This window comes from Chroicocephalus ridibundus, chromosome 7, assembly GCF_963924245.1.
Source record: "Chroicocephalus ridibundus chromosome 7, bChrRid1.1, whole genome shotgun sequence".
NCBI lineage: Eukaryota > Metazoa > Chordata > Aves > Charadriiformes > Laridae > Chroicocephalus > Chroicocephalus ridibundus.
Genome location: NC_086290.1, coordinates 15,294,882 through 15,310,560, shown reverse-complemented (window position 1 = coordinate 15,310,560; position 15,679 = coordinate 15,294,882). Strand labels below are relative to the sequence as shown.

The 15,679-nt window shown below is 42.1% G+C and overlaps 1 protein-coding gene across 1 annotated transcript in view; it reads right to left on the bottom strand.

The window, feature by feature from the left end:
- The window catches only part of CNTNAP5 (contactin associated protein family member 5), a 298,702-nt gene that overhangs the window by 282,391 nt on the left and 632 nt on the right, over positions 1 to 15,679 (bottom strand). The gene's annotated exons all lie outside the window — the stretch shown is intronic.

Here is a 15,679-nt window from a genome sequence, read left to right as displayed (position 1 = left end):
AATATAAAAGCATTACAAGGAAAAGGGGATTAGCTTTGAATACCAGGTTCTACAAGATTTTGGACCTCACGGCTTGTAAGGACGGACTTTCCAGAGCCAAATAAGCAATTGATTAGAGGAGAGGTGCTAGACTGAAGCAGATAGAGCAGACTCTGCTGCATCTCTGAGCTGCTCATTCAGCCTGATCGTAAGCAAACCTGATCTGCAGTTTGAGATAAAATCACATATTTTGCCTTTTCTAACAGGGGCTGTGTCTCTGTGTTTGGAAGGTGATTTTCCTGAAAGCAAGAGTATTACTAGTGGTTTTCATTATTATTATTATATCAAAAGACCCTCGGTTTCCCTTCTCTTTCTGCTTTATGTAGACTTTCACCATAAACAAACACTTCCCATCTTATCAACCACTTCTAATGGAAGAGGCAGGATTCTATCTATCAGCAGGACATGGAGTGGTTGAAAACTGTATTTAATCTCGAGGAAGAAATAACAAGATTTGGACACAGGCTGGACTGTGGAAAGCCAGGGGAGACTACGGTGGTAAACCTGAAGGACACAGGACAGCAACACTGCACTCAAAAAGTGATGAGAATTAAAGAGATCGTGTGAGGAAAAGCAGCTCACTGTTTGGTTTCTTTGACATTGAGACACAGATTAATCATTGAATCAGAGGGATGAACAGAATAAGCAAGAAGAGGAAAAAAAAAAAGGAAAAAAGAGGTTAGTACTACTGAAGACAAGTTGAAAGCTAGTGAGAGAACTGACTAAATGGCAGAGACAGAAAGGTCTGCATGAAGGTCCTTCTGGATGTAATCTTTCTTCTTGCCAGAAACGGCAGCAAGCTCTTGAGCATGAATTGTGTAGTGAAACAGGGAGAGTTTAATCATAGCAGATTCCTTTAGCTCATCACAGTGTCTTGTTCTTGGTATGGCAGGGCATCAGGGGCTCGCTAGCCATCATTAAAGGAGGAATGATAGAAAGTCACAAATTAGAGAAAGCCCTGGAAAGGATTACATGAAAGAGTCAAATTCCTAATGACTCATCTTAAAAAAAAAAAAATTATAAATGCCTGATTAAGCAGAATATTGAAGCTACTCAATCTTAGAAAATTATTCCTTCCCCAAAATAAAAAGAGTGTAACAAAGGCAATAATAAAATATAACAATGGAAATGAGTGGATTTCATCAGGGAACTGTTTGATTCCACTACCTCATTTTTTGTTTTATTTTAATAATTGGAAAGAAATGGGTTTCTATAACATCAACAACATCTAAAATATTATTCTGCTTTTTACAAAGAACTGAAGGTGTGCACACATACAACTTTCCTGTCAAAATGTCATATAAAGGTAAATGCACACATAGAAGTCAGTAGAAAGATCTGGACATACCTATACAAGATCAAATTTCAAGAGTTCCATTTACAATGGGAAACTGTGAACTGAGTAGTCACCAGAATTCAGGAGCAACGTATGTTGAGGTTTTGATGTCTCCTTGTCAGGCCTGAGCATTCTTTATTTGATTTCAAGGTGGAGGAACCAACGTTTACATAACAGAATGAAGGAAAAAAAAAAAAAGTTAAATTCCCCTAAAAGGGGAAGAAGGAGAATTTATTTTCATCAGCTCTACATACTTTACAATATTCAGAGTCTACTGGAGGTATAAATACTTTTCTTTCAGTTGAACCATTCTGGCTTCTGATACCGTTTACTGGAATGTTTGATTTCAGTGAACATACAGAGGACTCATTTCAGTTTACCATTGCTTAAGTGTGTTATTGCTTTTCGAAACCATACGCTAAGAATTAAATCCTCTGGACTCAACTGAAACATGTTTATACTGTAAAACCTAACCTCAGTAGTCCTAATGAGATTCTGTAGCCATTTGCTTTTCAAACTACAAAGGCAGGTATTTAAGTGTTAAATAAACAGAGCATCAGGCACAGAAATATAATGTGACATGAAAAATTAAGATAATTTCCCCAAAGATTCTTAGAAATAGCACTAGAAGCTCTTTCTCACTTGTTCTTTCATCAAAACTGACCCACAACTTTAGAAAACTATTCAGCCATTTCTAGAAAACATCCATTTGAGACAGATCCTTTACTGACCTGTAAAATGCCAGTGCTCTTCTGTATTCAGAAAGGTCTTTTCTATCACCTTACTTATTTGACAGACACTTGATTCTGCCAGCATTTCAATATTTGAGGGACTCAAGCTTTTAATCTAGCTGAAATGATACCACAACACCTAGGTAGCTTGATGTTGCAACCTGCCAGATCTCAGATTGTTGACAAGTTGGTGTAATTGAAATTACTCTACCCAGAAAAAAAAGAAATAAAGGACAAAACTGGGGAGGAGCAGCAGGGGAGGAGCTGCCGTTGCTGACTCTGTTGCTATTAGGAGAGGGAAGACTGAAAACAGCAGTTAATGCAGATGGGAAGGTCCAAACTCGTGAAGGAGATGGCCCTAGTTCTTTCCTGTTTGCACCTCAACCTGTTCCATCAGCAGCCACCAATTTTCCAGTGCTCTGGCACAGAAAAGATAGACATGACTTATTATTTTGAATTCCCCTTGAATCTCTTTTTAATTAAATCTTTCCTTCCCCCCAGGGAAGCTTAATCAAAAAACCAACCCATCAAATTACTGATTTAACATAGGCAGATTCGCTCTAAGCCCTGTTCATTTGCATAGCTGATGACTGTTTCACTTTGTTTTGATCTTCTTGGTCACTTCACTGAATGAAGTGAGGCTACGTGTTACGTGCTGTTTATTCATAATACTTACACTAAGTATGCGCGTAAGATTTATTTGCCAGTATATGTAAGAGTATTACAGGAAGAAGTTTTTAATCACTGTGACAAAGCTATCATGGAGTAGCATAATCACATGGTTGTATCTGGCTTTAAACATACTAGTACTAGCCTCAGACTTTCTCTTTGGTACTCCACTGTGTACGAGAACAGCTTCAATGAAATAAATTGACTTATTGATTAATGTAGTGCTTTGGAGTATCATGAATGACTCCCACCTTCTTTCATATATTTACGCTCAAAAGCGGGTTACAGACAGGGGAAGGAGGAGGGTTTCTCCATCACCACTATTTCCTAGTTGAAGAAAATCTACAGGCATACACAGATAGTGGGTATCTAAAAAGAATTTAACTTTGCTGCCTTCAATATCAGCTTAGGGAGTTTCCTGTTTCTTACTTAAGGGCTATTCCAAAAAGACTTCTCATTCTTTGAGGGTTGAAGGATTGGTTTACTAGTCCCAGACTAGAACAGTCTGGCTGTTCTGATCGAACTTGCTATGTCCTCAAAGACGCCAAAGGCTGTCACCGGGCAGTGCCATAGTTACAAATAAGCTGAAGAGACAGGAGATGCATTTGCATGTAGTCCTCAGAGCAGGCACTCCACTGTTATCATCACTGGCATAAAGAGATCCTCCTACTAGGATGAAGACCTTGTGCTTCACACTTACTAACACAGAAAACCCATTCCTGTCCTGAAGGAATCTAAATCAATTACCTTTGTGCGTCTTGTGGAAGAGAAGAGCAGGCATTTCCAGCTGTGAACTGTTTGTCTCCCTGCCTGAACATGGAATTAAGTGCCTGTCTTGGAATTTAAAAAGCTTAGCTTGAACATGACTTTATAGATTTGCTCTAAATTTCCTTTAAGCTAAGATTATAGTTTTCCTTAATGTAAGAAATAAAAAGGAATAACCCTTCTCTTGTGCAGTTCTTTTGGCTATCTCAGGACAGTACTTTATAGTCATATTTAACTGGTTATTATTCTTTAACTTAACATGAACGCACCATTTCCATCACACAATTTTAGTTTAGCACCAGTGCAGGCAACTCAGTGCAAACTTACATGCTTTTGTAGGGAGGTGCAAGTTGGCTCTACGCACATCCCTTATAGAAATGACCGGAAGGGTGCGGTGCTCAAAAGAAAAAAAAAAATTAAAATACTGTGTTTTCCTGGCTGACAGCCAACCAGCCCACGGCTCTCACACTGAAGACTGCGTAACTGTAGATTTACGCAAAGATCCCACATTTGCTGCGTGCAGACCCCTATGGAAGTCACCAGGGAAAGCCAGCACAACCACAATGGTTTAAAGACCCCATTATTTGTTGAAGCAGTCAGTACTTTTAAAAGAAGAGTGCTAACAGCATTATTGCATATATTAAGTTAATGCCTAGCATAAAGGCCTCTGTGTCTAACCTCTGTTGTTAGGTGTACATCTGTACACACTAGAAGAGATGAACATTTAGCCCTAATGAGATAAAGCAGGTAAACTCAAGCTCAAAGCAATTAAACACGTCACCTGATGATGCCCAGGAAAACTTTCAAGAAGTCAAGCATCAAACCCAGGCCTTTCAAATTTGTAGATGGTGCCTCTCCCTCTAACACCCACACTTTCATCCTAACACTCAGGAGTTTTATGTTAATTTTCATATGCTACATTTTTCAGTGCAGCAGAAAAACAGATAATTGCACTTGTAATTGTGGTGTTCCCTTGTAAAGTCTGTCAGGTGTTAGAACACTGACCCCAGTGCCTGTGCTAATTAGATGAAGTTGCAAAAACCAGGCACTATAAATCAGATACTACTAACATTTTTTTTTTTGGGGGGGGGGGCGGAGATTGGAGAGGGAAGGAGGACAATCTGTTATAGCTGTGACTCACTGTCTGCTTGTAATCAGAGAAAGGCTGTCAAATCAGGACTTCCTTATTTAATTCACACAAGTCATTGGTGTCCGAACCCAGTGACAGAATTCGTGGGGTTTGGTTCAGGCCTGTCAAAGCAAGTGAAATAATGTATTTGCTGTGAAACGCGATGAGTCATGGAGGTTGATACGTCCTTCCATAAGCTGAAGTGGAAAACGACTTACGATTTAGCGAGCAGATCTTTTTTCTATCTGTTTTGCTGAGGTAAGCCTCTTTCATATTGGTTGACCTTGCCCAACAAAGCCAACTACTGCAGCTCCCGAGCAGAAGTACAGATGAAAAGCGCATCTCCATTGCTCGTCTGAAAAACAGTTTAGGCTTCTGCAAACACTCACTGATGAATGTGGGTGTGTAAAGGAGACTGTAATCCAAACTCATAATGATGCTGTAAATAGATTACTTCGACTCATGCGCAGCCTCTCTGCAGGAGGCCCCAGGGAACAGTACCAGCTACCAGATGCAGATTTCAAAAAGAGAAGAGTTCATAATTTGCAAACAAATATAATGTTATAGTTAAAGTGTCTAATGTTAGTCATTTTAGGGAAATTTGGAACTCAGGAATGACTGACAATACTAGTTTTCAGCCCGATTCAGTTCATTCTTTCCTCCCCGTAATACCTGGTTCCAGCCTGTACGCTTCACATGAATGGCAGAGCCAAACTCTTAAATTCTTTGGTGGCTTTCCTAGAGCATAGAAACCATACAGTAGCTCTCCACCAGGAAACTGGGCCAGAAAACAAAGGAAATGACTCAATGTATTTCTTCAGAGCAGAGAGATAAGAGATGGGGAAAACTAGGATTTAATTTTTTTTTAAGTGTTATCTATGTGGACTTTTGTACACTGTCATGAGCAACCTCATGTACTGAATGTTACTAACAAAAAGCTAGCTGTATGTTTTCCAGGCTGGAGAACAAGCTTTCATCTGTCCACCCAGGAGCACCAGCAATGCAAGCTCACACCTGCCTGGAAGGGAGACAGCTAGGAATACCCTTAGTCTCTCACAGCATTTAAAACATTCTCTGTAATCCTTGTAAAAAATTATCACAATATAATTCTATGGGTTATAGTGCCTAGTATTCACCTTGACTCAACAGAACAGGACGACTTAGGAAACAGAACAACTGTTGGTAAAAAAATATGAAGAAGAATGCAAAGGGGTGTGCAACTTTAACTTATTATATTGTCAATAAGTTGGATACAAGGCTATGATAAAAGAGCAGGCCAATGCACTCTCATATGATGTACTCAAAAGGAGCAGCAACCATCAGGAAAATGAATAGTTCTTCGTTCTGACAGGTGCAAACACATCTTGTATTGCATACATTGCCAGGCAGGTTTTAAGGAGAATAAACTTCACAGCAGAACAATAACAAGGATTTACACACTGGATGAACTGACTTCTGAGGAAAAGATGATCTGAAATTCAAGTACGAGTCACTCCCTTCATTTTCAGGAACTTTAGACCAGGTCCTAGATGAACCGAGACTGCACAAGAATTCAGTGAGGAACTGTCCAAGAATAATGAGAATTAATATTACATATAAGACGAGCTCTGCACTTAAGAAGCAGAGCTGGGAAAAGGGAATTTGTTAATCTCTAAATATTTGAATGCTGCAAGCTACATCTGATTGAAATTCATCAAATTTTCATTTTCTTTTCCAAACAAACAGTCTCTGTGAAAAATGCCATAGCTGTTTAATCTTGCTAGGGACTGCTGAAGGAGATTCTTCCTCCAAAATTAAAATGCAAACTATTTTGATACAAAATTAAAAAATAATGAAACACCACAAACCAACTCCTCGGAATTTTTTGGGGCAGGTAGGAAGCAATCCAACAGTGCTGTTCCTTCTGCATAAGGCTTCTCTTCTCCCTTCTGCTCTGTTTAGTGCCCTCACAAGCAGTTGCACAAAGAGTAGGGCAGCCTACGGGTAACGCGCCCACCTAGAATCCAATACCTCCAAGTCCATATTCTGTTTTTTTTCAAAGACTTCCTAGGTAGCTTTAGACAAATCGTTTTAGCTCTGATGAAGCACCAGCCTCTGTAGAGGCACCGATGCTCTCCCTCCTGCCGACATGACTGTCTAGGAGCAGATGGGCAGATGTCCGCTGGGTTTATCTGAGTACGGAGCATCCTGCATGTTCCAGAGCATGTGCTTTGGCAAGGAGAGGCTCACTGGGGACATCATCACAGACATGTAGGGACCACAGGAAGACCATGAACTCTTACAGCTACTAAAAAGCCCCTGTGATTATTCATAGAGGTAGTTTCCCCAGGATTATTTGCTTCTAATAGAAGAGCTCCCAAGGCCAGCTTTAGAAGACCATATCCTGTGAAGAGAAGTTCCCTCTCCATTTTGCTTGCTGTGACTGTTGGCTTTAGCTTACCCTCTGCACTGTGGAGAATGAGCGCTCCTCAGCTCATTATCCTGTGGGCCAAGCATTTCTCATAATCTATTAAATATTTAGACCTTCATATAGCAAGTAATGCCACTAACTTGTTTGACTTAAATTATACCCCACTGGCAAATCAAATTAGAGAAGATTTGAGTAAATCTACCTTTTAAAACAAAAGCTGATTTTCTCTGTGTTCAGCCATTTGTGGGATTAACTTTTTTAATGGGTTCTTATGTGCACAGTGTTTTTGTTTTCATGGAAGCTAGAAGAGGATGAATTATGCATCAGGCGAAAAAAAAAACCACCCTACAACATGCATTTTCATAGCATATTTAGTCCCTTTTGTCCTATTCATAAATCCATCCTGATTACTACAAATGCACGTGTTACTCCTAACAGTTCACTGATGACTCACTTGGGCCATTAATTCAGACCTCACTGGGTGCATTAGGAAGCTGCCACTAGTAATGGGAAACTGGGAGAAGACCCTTTGTGACCTCCCCTCTTTCCCTACAAAGAACAGACTCCATCTCCTGCTCCTTTCCGTATGTGTAATTTTATAGACACACCAGATATTCTCCAGGAAAAAAATGCCATTTCCCCTCCTGCTCCAGTGATAAATTTGCATGGAGGAAAGGAAGAAAATAGCCTTATTAGTGCTCAGTAGGTTGTTTTTATGACCTAGGAGGACATACAGCAATGGCTCATAGCGTCTACATCAGAAGTAGGGGCAATTTAGGCCTGAACATACAGAGACATCACTGAACTAATATGGGAATGACTACAGCTATGTCGCTGGTGACATAGATCACAAGGTATTTGTCTCTGTTCCTGGACTGCTGAAGAGCTGTCATCAGTGAAGAACCATTGTCATCGAGGAACAATGCCTCACCATTTAGAGCCGAAGTAAATGGAACTTGCCAATTCTTATCCAGGCAGTACAGCATTTATCAAGTCCTTATTGCCCAGTTGGGAACAAGGAGAGGATTCTACCCATTTGAAAATTATTATTATTATTTACTACTGTATTGGCAACACAGTGCACTGAATAGTTTTAGAAGAAAAATTTATGCTCCAGAATTCCTAAGGGCCAACGCTCAATCCTTCTCAATACACACAATAAAACAGAGAATGAAAACGCATTTATTTCCTTTCCAGTCCAATTCCTACTGTGCTACAGTGGTTAGTGTTGAATACCATTCTGTTTCATGCATTGGAGCTCCACGCTGAACTCTAATTACCAATGTCAAAAGGGAAGCGTCCCCTAGAATGATACCATAGTTATTCTTCACAGTTTCCACTGCTGTGGGTGTTGCTGAATGTCTTTTGAGTACTTCTGGGTACCAAGCTGAAAGGAGAGCAGCGTGTCCCACGGCAACTCTATGCTCTTTATCCCAGGAAGATTGCACAGATCCCAGGCAATTATCAGTTTGATAAAGAGCGCACTAACACCAGCCACTAAAAACCTTTTATAGTCTAGAATGGCACTGAATGAGCAATTACAAAGTTAGCTTTTTCTTGTTATTGCTCTTATGAATCCATGTAACAGTGATGCTCGTTAAGAACACCCCTTAACCTCAAATTTGGAGTTGTGTTGTCCAGCATGGAAACAGCGTTGGCATGTTACACTGTTAACATTAACATGTTACATGTTAATCACTGCTGTAACGTGTCTGATGTGGACTATGACAGAAGGGAGTCAGAGACTCTTCCCAGCAAGCCTCCAGCACCTACATCCAACTCACCAATAAGCCAGCCTCTGTGATCAGGTATCTGGACTTCCTTGGTCCAATACAAGCACGCCAACGCTCCGGCAATCCTGGAGCTGAAGCAACCTCCATATCTCGAATCACAGTGATGCTGACGAATGTTACTTTAATTTGTTTTCTTAGGTAATCACCATTCATGACAAAACAGAAATCATTGAGCTTCTGTTATCCAAAGCCAGTTTTAATTAGACTCAAACTGAGGGAAAAATCCACTAGTTCACTTAAAAACCCACTTGCACCCTGGTTCACTAGAAACCCCCTCCCATCCGCAACACAATGCCACACAGGGATTTGATTCCAAGCGTGACTCCTCTCTCTGATTTGGCACGTGCATAGGGTGAGGAAAAAAGTTACACTGGTATGCTGCCACTGATCGAGAGGGAGACTAAGGCACCAGTGCCGCTTTTACCATGTGAATCATTTATTTCTTGACATTTCTTTCTAATACTAAAGCCGCCTTCTCAACCAGGAAACAGTCTCCAAATCCATACACAATGTCTGAAAAAGAGTAGAACACGCACCTCTCTTCCAACATAATTTCCACAGACTACTCCTGCCACAGAAGAGAGAAACCTTTTTATCACAGATGTCCATGAACTTAACGCATCCTGTTGCCCTCTCTACAGCATCCTTCTGGTATTTGGGGCTATTCAATGCCCGTGCAGATTGAGACCTCTGGGGTTGCACTAGAGACTGAGTGGTTGAACACTGGCGAAGTCTTTATTACGGTAGAGAAACACTGGATAAAAGAAAAGCTACCATTACCTAGAAGACTACTTTGTCTCTCTGAGCTTTGTATCTTCTTTTCAGTTAAAGTACTACAATTGTGATTAAAAAAAAAAAATCAACTCTGCAGGCTTTTAATTCACAGATTACAAAATATAATAACTGAACCAACCAGTACTCTAATACCTGTTTAGTATTATAGTTCATGCAGCCTTCCACTGCTTTATTCAGAACCTGTGTTGATAATCTCTGAGCACAAACTTCTGTTGGAAATGGACCAAATTATCTGAGTTCTAGCATATGTTTGTAAGAATGCAGAGAAAGAGCTAGTATCATGCAGAGGCAAAACGCAGTCAGAAAAATGGGATTTCCTCTCCTAGAATACAGATCATGCAAGATCCTTCATGACATTTACAAATGGCCTCATGCTCTCTCTTTTACTAAGTTACTTTCCTTTATTTTTGGAGCAAATACCAGCTAAAATCCAAAATATTTTCTACATATCTATGCAGAAGGGCAGTTAGATCACCACATTATGAACTACCAATTTTTTTTTTTTTTAACTGTTTAACAGAGCGGATGATTAAAAATAAATAAATCAGTGTTTTGGCATCTCTTTTTTTCCCTCTAGATTCTATATTGCATTGTTTTCATCATTTAAAACATCATCAGTTGCACTGATCCAGTGAACAGATGGCATTATCAGCCCACAAGAATCTGCATAGGGCAATTAGAAAATTCAGAGACAAGATTAATACAAGGAAATCAGTTATCAATGATATCAGTCAAGCACTGTGTGCAAAAAAATTCTTGTTTTCCTCTGACTCTACAGAGACATGCTAATAGGTCTACTGATGCTTCCCTCCTTACCAAGCGATGCATTCAAAGCCTCCAAGAATTGCCTGTAATTTTAAATCTTTATTACATCAGTATTACACTGTTGTCTTCCCATCTTTCTTGGTTTGAGTAGAGGGAGTTAAGTTAAGAATGAAAAAACAACAGTCCATGTCTCTTAGACTTTACTGACAGCAGAAAGAAAACATTCACACAGATCTACCAGTTCTTTTCTCCTTTGCACCCTTCTTTTCTTTCCTGCGTAGACCCAGAAGAAATGTGTCCAGCGAGAACCACGTCCTACGGACATGATGCAAGTGTGGCCTTTGTATCAGTGAGACAGCAGCAGTCTGAAAAAGTGGATGCTACAGGGCCAGAATATCTTTCCCCCAATTTTGGGTGTGGAAAAACCCAGCAGAGTCCTTTATTGTTTCATAAAAAGCACAGCAGGTTACCTGGTGCCCTAGGTAGACAGCCCACTCCCTTGAACACTTGGTGGGACTGCAGGGGCTGGCGGGCTAAGGCAGAGCAGGTGCGCATAGAGAGCCTCGTCAGGTGTGATGCTGACAGATACGCCCGCAACTCTGTGTTTCTCCCATTTTCATCTCTTTCGGTGGGGGGAGGGGGGGTTAAGACAGTAATTCAAGTCTGCCAAGTGAGCTGAAACCTGTCACATCTCTAGAAAATGCATTTTGGGGGGCTAAAAATAAATAAGTGCCATCCCATACTCCCGCCGCCTTTGGATTCTTATTCATCTCAGTATTCAGCTATCCGAACTCCCCTTCCTTCAAACAGCAGCAGAGAAAGGGGAGGGAGGGGAAGAGGAATCCATGGATTTAGAAAATATTATATATATAGCAGGGCAAATATGAATCTGATCTAACAAGAAAGCACAGGTCATGATCGCACCGTATGACCCCAAAGGACTTATTTTAGATACTTAAATGTATAATCAATGTGAGAATCTATCTCCAGGCTTGCTTATGATACACTGCTTAAGTTCCCCATTGGTACAAAACTGATTATAGTGATTAAAACCATTCACCAGTCCTATGCTCACTGGGGTGCTGGCAGAAGCCTGTACTTGCCATGTGCCGGGAGAGCTTCACTAGTGTGTTGTTCTACCCCGAGTCGCCGTATTTTCCACTTGAAGTCTATACTTTGTACAAATGTACCGAGCACATTTGAAAACAATTTGTTCTCGCTGTTAATTTATATGAAAAGTCCTGCTGCGTTTGCATGACATTAAGAGCAAAAAAAGAAAAAAAAAATTGTCCAAGCAGACAATGTATTTGATACTGCGATGATAATAACCCTGGATAGATTCCTGTGGGCTGGCAATGCCATCTGCCTGGTGGCTGCAGAATCCAAAGACCATTGTAGTCCATGGAAAGACCGTCTTTAAGACTGGTCCAAAGCCAAGGAGCGCTAGTTGAGTCAAACTGATTGAATGCTAGATAATGACAACGGTGCAAGAGAGACACTGATCAGCAGTGGGTCCCTTGGACTTTGCCGTGGCAGGAATCTCATTCGCAGCCTTTCTCTCAGGAAATCTCATTAATCTGTACCGTTTCTTCATTGTTGCATCTGAAGACATATGTTTTTCTCCCTGTATGGAGCTAAAAGGAGGAAAGCATGCCTGAATACCAGTCTCTTGTAAAGAATATTTAAGTACTGGAGCCAGAGGAAAAGCCAGAGATGTGCGTCTGATCCACTTTACTCAGCCTGCAAGCAAATGAGCCGCAGCCTGAGATCAGATGATCAATATTGTACCTATTCCAGCAGATCTTTTAAAAACTTCGCATTCTGACCACATGGGTAGAAAGGTCACTGTTTAACAGACCTCTTGCCTTTGCCGCTGTTGACCCGACAGGTCTCATTCATGCTGTTACAAGTTCCAAATATCCCTACTGATCTTGATGGCCTCAAGTATCCACAGTCAAATTTTCTCCTGGAAATTTTCACTTACACTTGTCTGACTCCGGCACAGTTACTATCAATTTAGATCACTGTAAAGGAAGACCAAAATCACAGTCAACACTATTGTTGCCTAAAAAAAGTCTCCTTCTCCAAGAAAACATATGTTTTCTTCAAATCCAAAAAGATCATTCTTTCCCATTTCAAAATAAATAGAAATACAGACACACACTACCTACCTTTTAACTGAATACTGTTATTAAATACAGTCTACTGTAAGGCCACATCTGAATCTACTGCAGAGTAGTGGACCATACGTTGACCATATATTTCAATAAGAAGTTCAATAAGAGATCTGATTCTACCACACGTGGAATTCCTGCAGCTTTGACTGGCAGTCATGAGCAGTTTAAGTGACAGGTTTGAAAGTCTCATGATCGGGTAATAAATGCTAATGAACTGGGATAACAAATGCTAGGGATTCTGTGGTAGAAGAGGAGGCTGTGCTCAGGAGTGGAAACGTGTCATCATTTCTGAGAATAACTTCTTGCAACGGGAGTTAGAAGGTGCCACTTGTCCAGGAGGCATTTTAATTGACTACATCCTTCTGGCCATGTGGGAAAAGTCAGTCAAGAAAGATATAAATAAGAAGGTGGGGGCCAAAACGTGTAAAGTAACAACAGGAAAAATTTCTAAGATGCATGACACCAAACCATCTGGAGGACCACTAACCAGAAAAGCTCCAGCAAGTCTTTTCCATATTTTCACTATTTCCCCCCTTCCTTTAAAAAGGAAAAAGAAAGAAAAGAAAATTGCATTCGACAACTGGAAATCTAGACTTGCCAAAGCTACTAAGGTTTCCAGATCACAGAATATGCTGCTAAAGGGCAACTAATTTGTTATATCACAGGCAAGGCTTTGTGTCTCCTTGTCTACCTGATGAATGCAGAAGTTTCAGTTTCCCCAGATAGCGTATGCAACTCCTTGCCAACGTAACGTACATGGCTATTTATTCATTTTCTAGTAATTAGCATCCTGGGGAGAAATCCGATTGCCACTCTATTTACCTAATGCAATAAATTACTGCAAAAAGCAAAGTGGGAGGAATTTCTTATGTTTTATTAGCATTTGGTAATTTTGGTCTTTCTAATGATGTCTACTGACCCCTAGCCTGTAGCTGTGTTTCAAAGCAGTTTCTTTAGCAATTTTTTTGTTTAATTAAAAACTATTACCAAAGAGGAAATTGGAATCAAATCTCTCAGTGGTGGGGAAGATTTTGACTTACTCAGGATTTTTACATTACAGAAACTGAATAATGAGAAAAGAATCATTTTTAAGATATTCCTAATTTAGAAGCAAGGAAAAAAAAGAAATTAGATTCACGTCTTGTTAGATGTTAGGAAGAAAACTAAATAAGTTGCATTCTTTCTCCCGGAACCATACTCCTTTTCCACTGTAAATACTGTCCCCAGTTCTGTTCTTGTTTGCAAAACCTGTCAGAAAGAAGCTTGTTGAAGCCGTTATAAATATACCAGTATAGGCATCTGAATGCGATTCCTATGGCCAAAGTGTTCCAATTGAGGAAGGCAGAGAAGTAATGCTTTCCCATTTGCACTTTGGCTTTCAAACAGAAGGACCTCTGCTCTGACAGCGGCCTGTGCTGAAGCTTCCCATTTGCAGAATCTGGTAACTTCTCTTTTTGGAAAGTTTACTGGGTACCCATGAGCTCAGTAATCCTTAAAAGCAATGGCACTTTTATGAAGCTATTTAAATATACTTCAGGATACTACTTATAGGCACAAAACATTCACTATTTTTGCCCATATATAATCTTTCTCAGCCCAAAACTGAGGAAGGGAGCACCGCTTCCCTCAACTCCCACATACAGAGATGATTTATTTAAGAAGGTGATGAATTTTCATACTGGATGCAATTACTGAGGTCCACGCACGCACACAGATATCTTCACATGCCGATCTAACGAGGTTTCTAGGGAACTTGTAGCTATTACAGATTCACAGGCTCCTTCACTCAGCTCCTGGGAAAGCACTTACAGCTGATTCCATGCTAATTCATTGCCCAATGAATAAGTAAAATCTGTACAGTATAATAAAACCATTGATCATTACGCTTTAAAAAGATTGACTCCTAAATATTTAGGAAGCAGTGTGTATTCAATGGAAATGTTTATTGGCACTGGGAAATTAAACTGTCACCCGTGAAATAGTAAAACTCATTAATGCAGAGTTTCTTTTTAAGTGTTAGGAATTAACTTTATGACTGCATCAGTAATGGCAAGCCTCAGCCTCAAATCGCCTGCCATTTAGTATTCGCGAACATTATTAAAACATATTAACCGTAATTTAATTGAGTGAAAATTAAAAAAGGGATATAAAAAAAAAAAGAAAAAAGGAAAAAAAAAAAGTTCCCCGCCTTCAGCGCGGTAGCTCGTTTGGGAGCAATTAGCGATGGGGCAGGCGGGGGGGCGGCGCCGGCCGCGGGACGGGACGGGACGGGACGGGACGGGACGCGTCCGGGCAGGGACGGGGCCGGGGCCCCGCGCCGCCGGCGGGGCAACAGCGCCCCCTAGCGCCCGCCGCGCCCCGCCGGGGCCCCCGCCCGCCCCGCTCCGCCCGACGGGCCGCGTCCGCGGGGGAGGCCGCGCACCGCGGGGCCCCGCTCCCTGCGCCGCCCGCCGCCCCCTCCCTTGCTCGCGGAGCATCCCGGGCCCACCGGCGGCCGGTTGCACCGCGCTCGCCGAAGCGCCCCGTAGAGCCACCGCCGGTGCCCGCCCGCCGCCGCGCCGCAAAGCCCAGCCGGCGAGGGGAGGCTCCTGCCTGCGGGGACGGACCCCGCCGGCGCCGCCCGTAAGGCCAGCAGCAATACGTGGGGAAACTTCCCAGGGGGGCGTCTCCCGAGGAAGAGGGAGCGAACAGCCATTTCCCACCCGGGATGCTGCGGGCGGGGACGGCGAGCGCGCCCCGGGACCCAGCCGCGCCCGCGGGAACCGACGGCGCCCCCGGGGCCGGGGCGGGGGAAGGTCCCCGGTGCCACCAGCGCTGCTCCGCCGGGCTGGATGGGGCGAGGCTGCGCCCGCAAAATCCCGGCACCCCCGACTCATGCGGGAAGGACCGACCCCTTCCAGACCGGCAGCCCCGGCCCCGCCGGCGGCGGGCGGCTGAGGCAGGGCAAGCGGCAGCGACACTGGCCGCAAAAAAAAAAAAAAAAACCGCGGCCAGAGGAAGGACAGAACAGAAAACCGTGAGGGAAAACCAGCCAGAGGCTCGTTGCAGGCTCCAGCGGCTCCCGTTCACT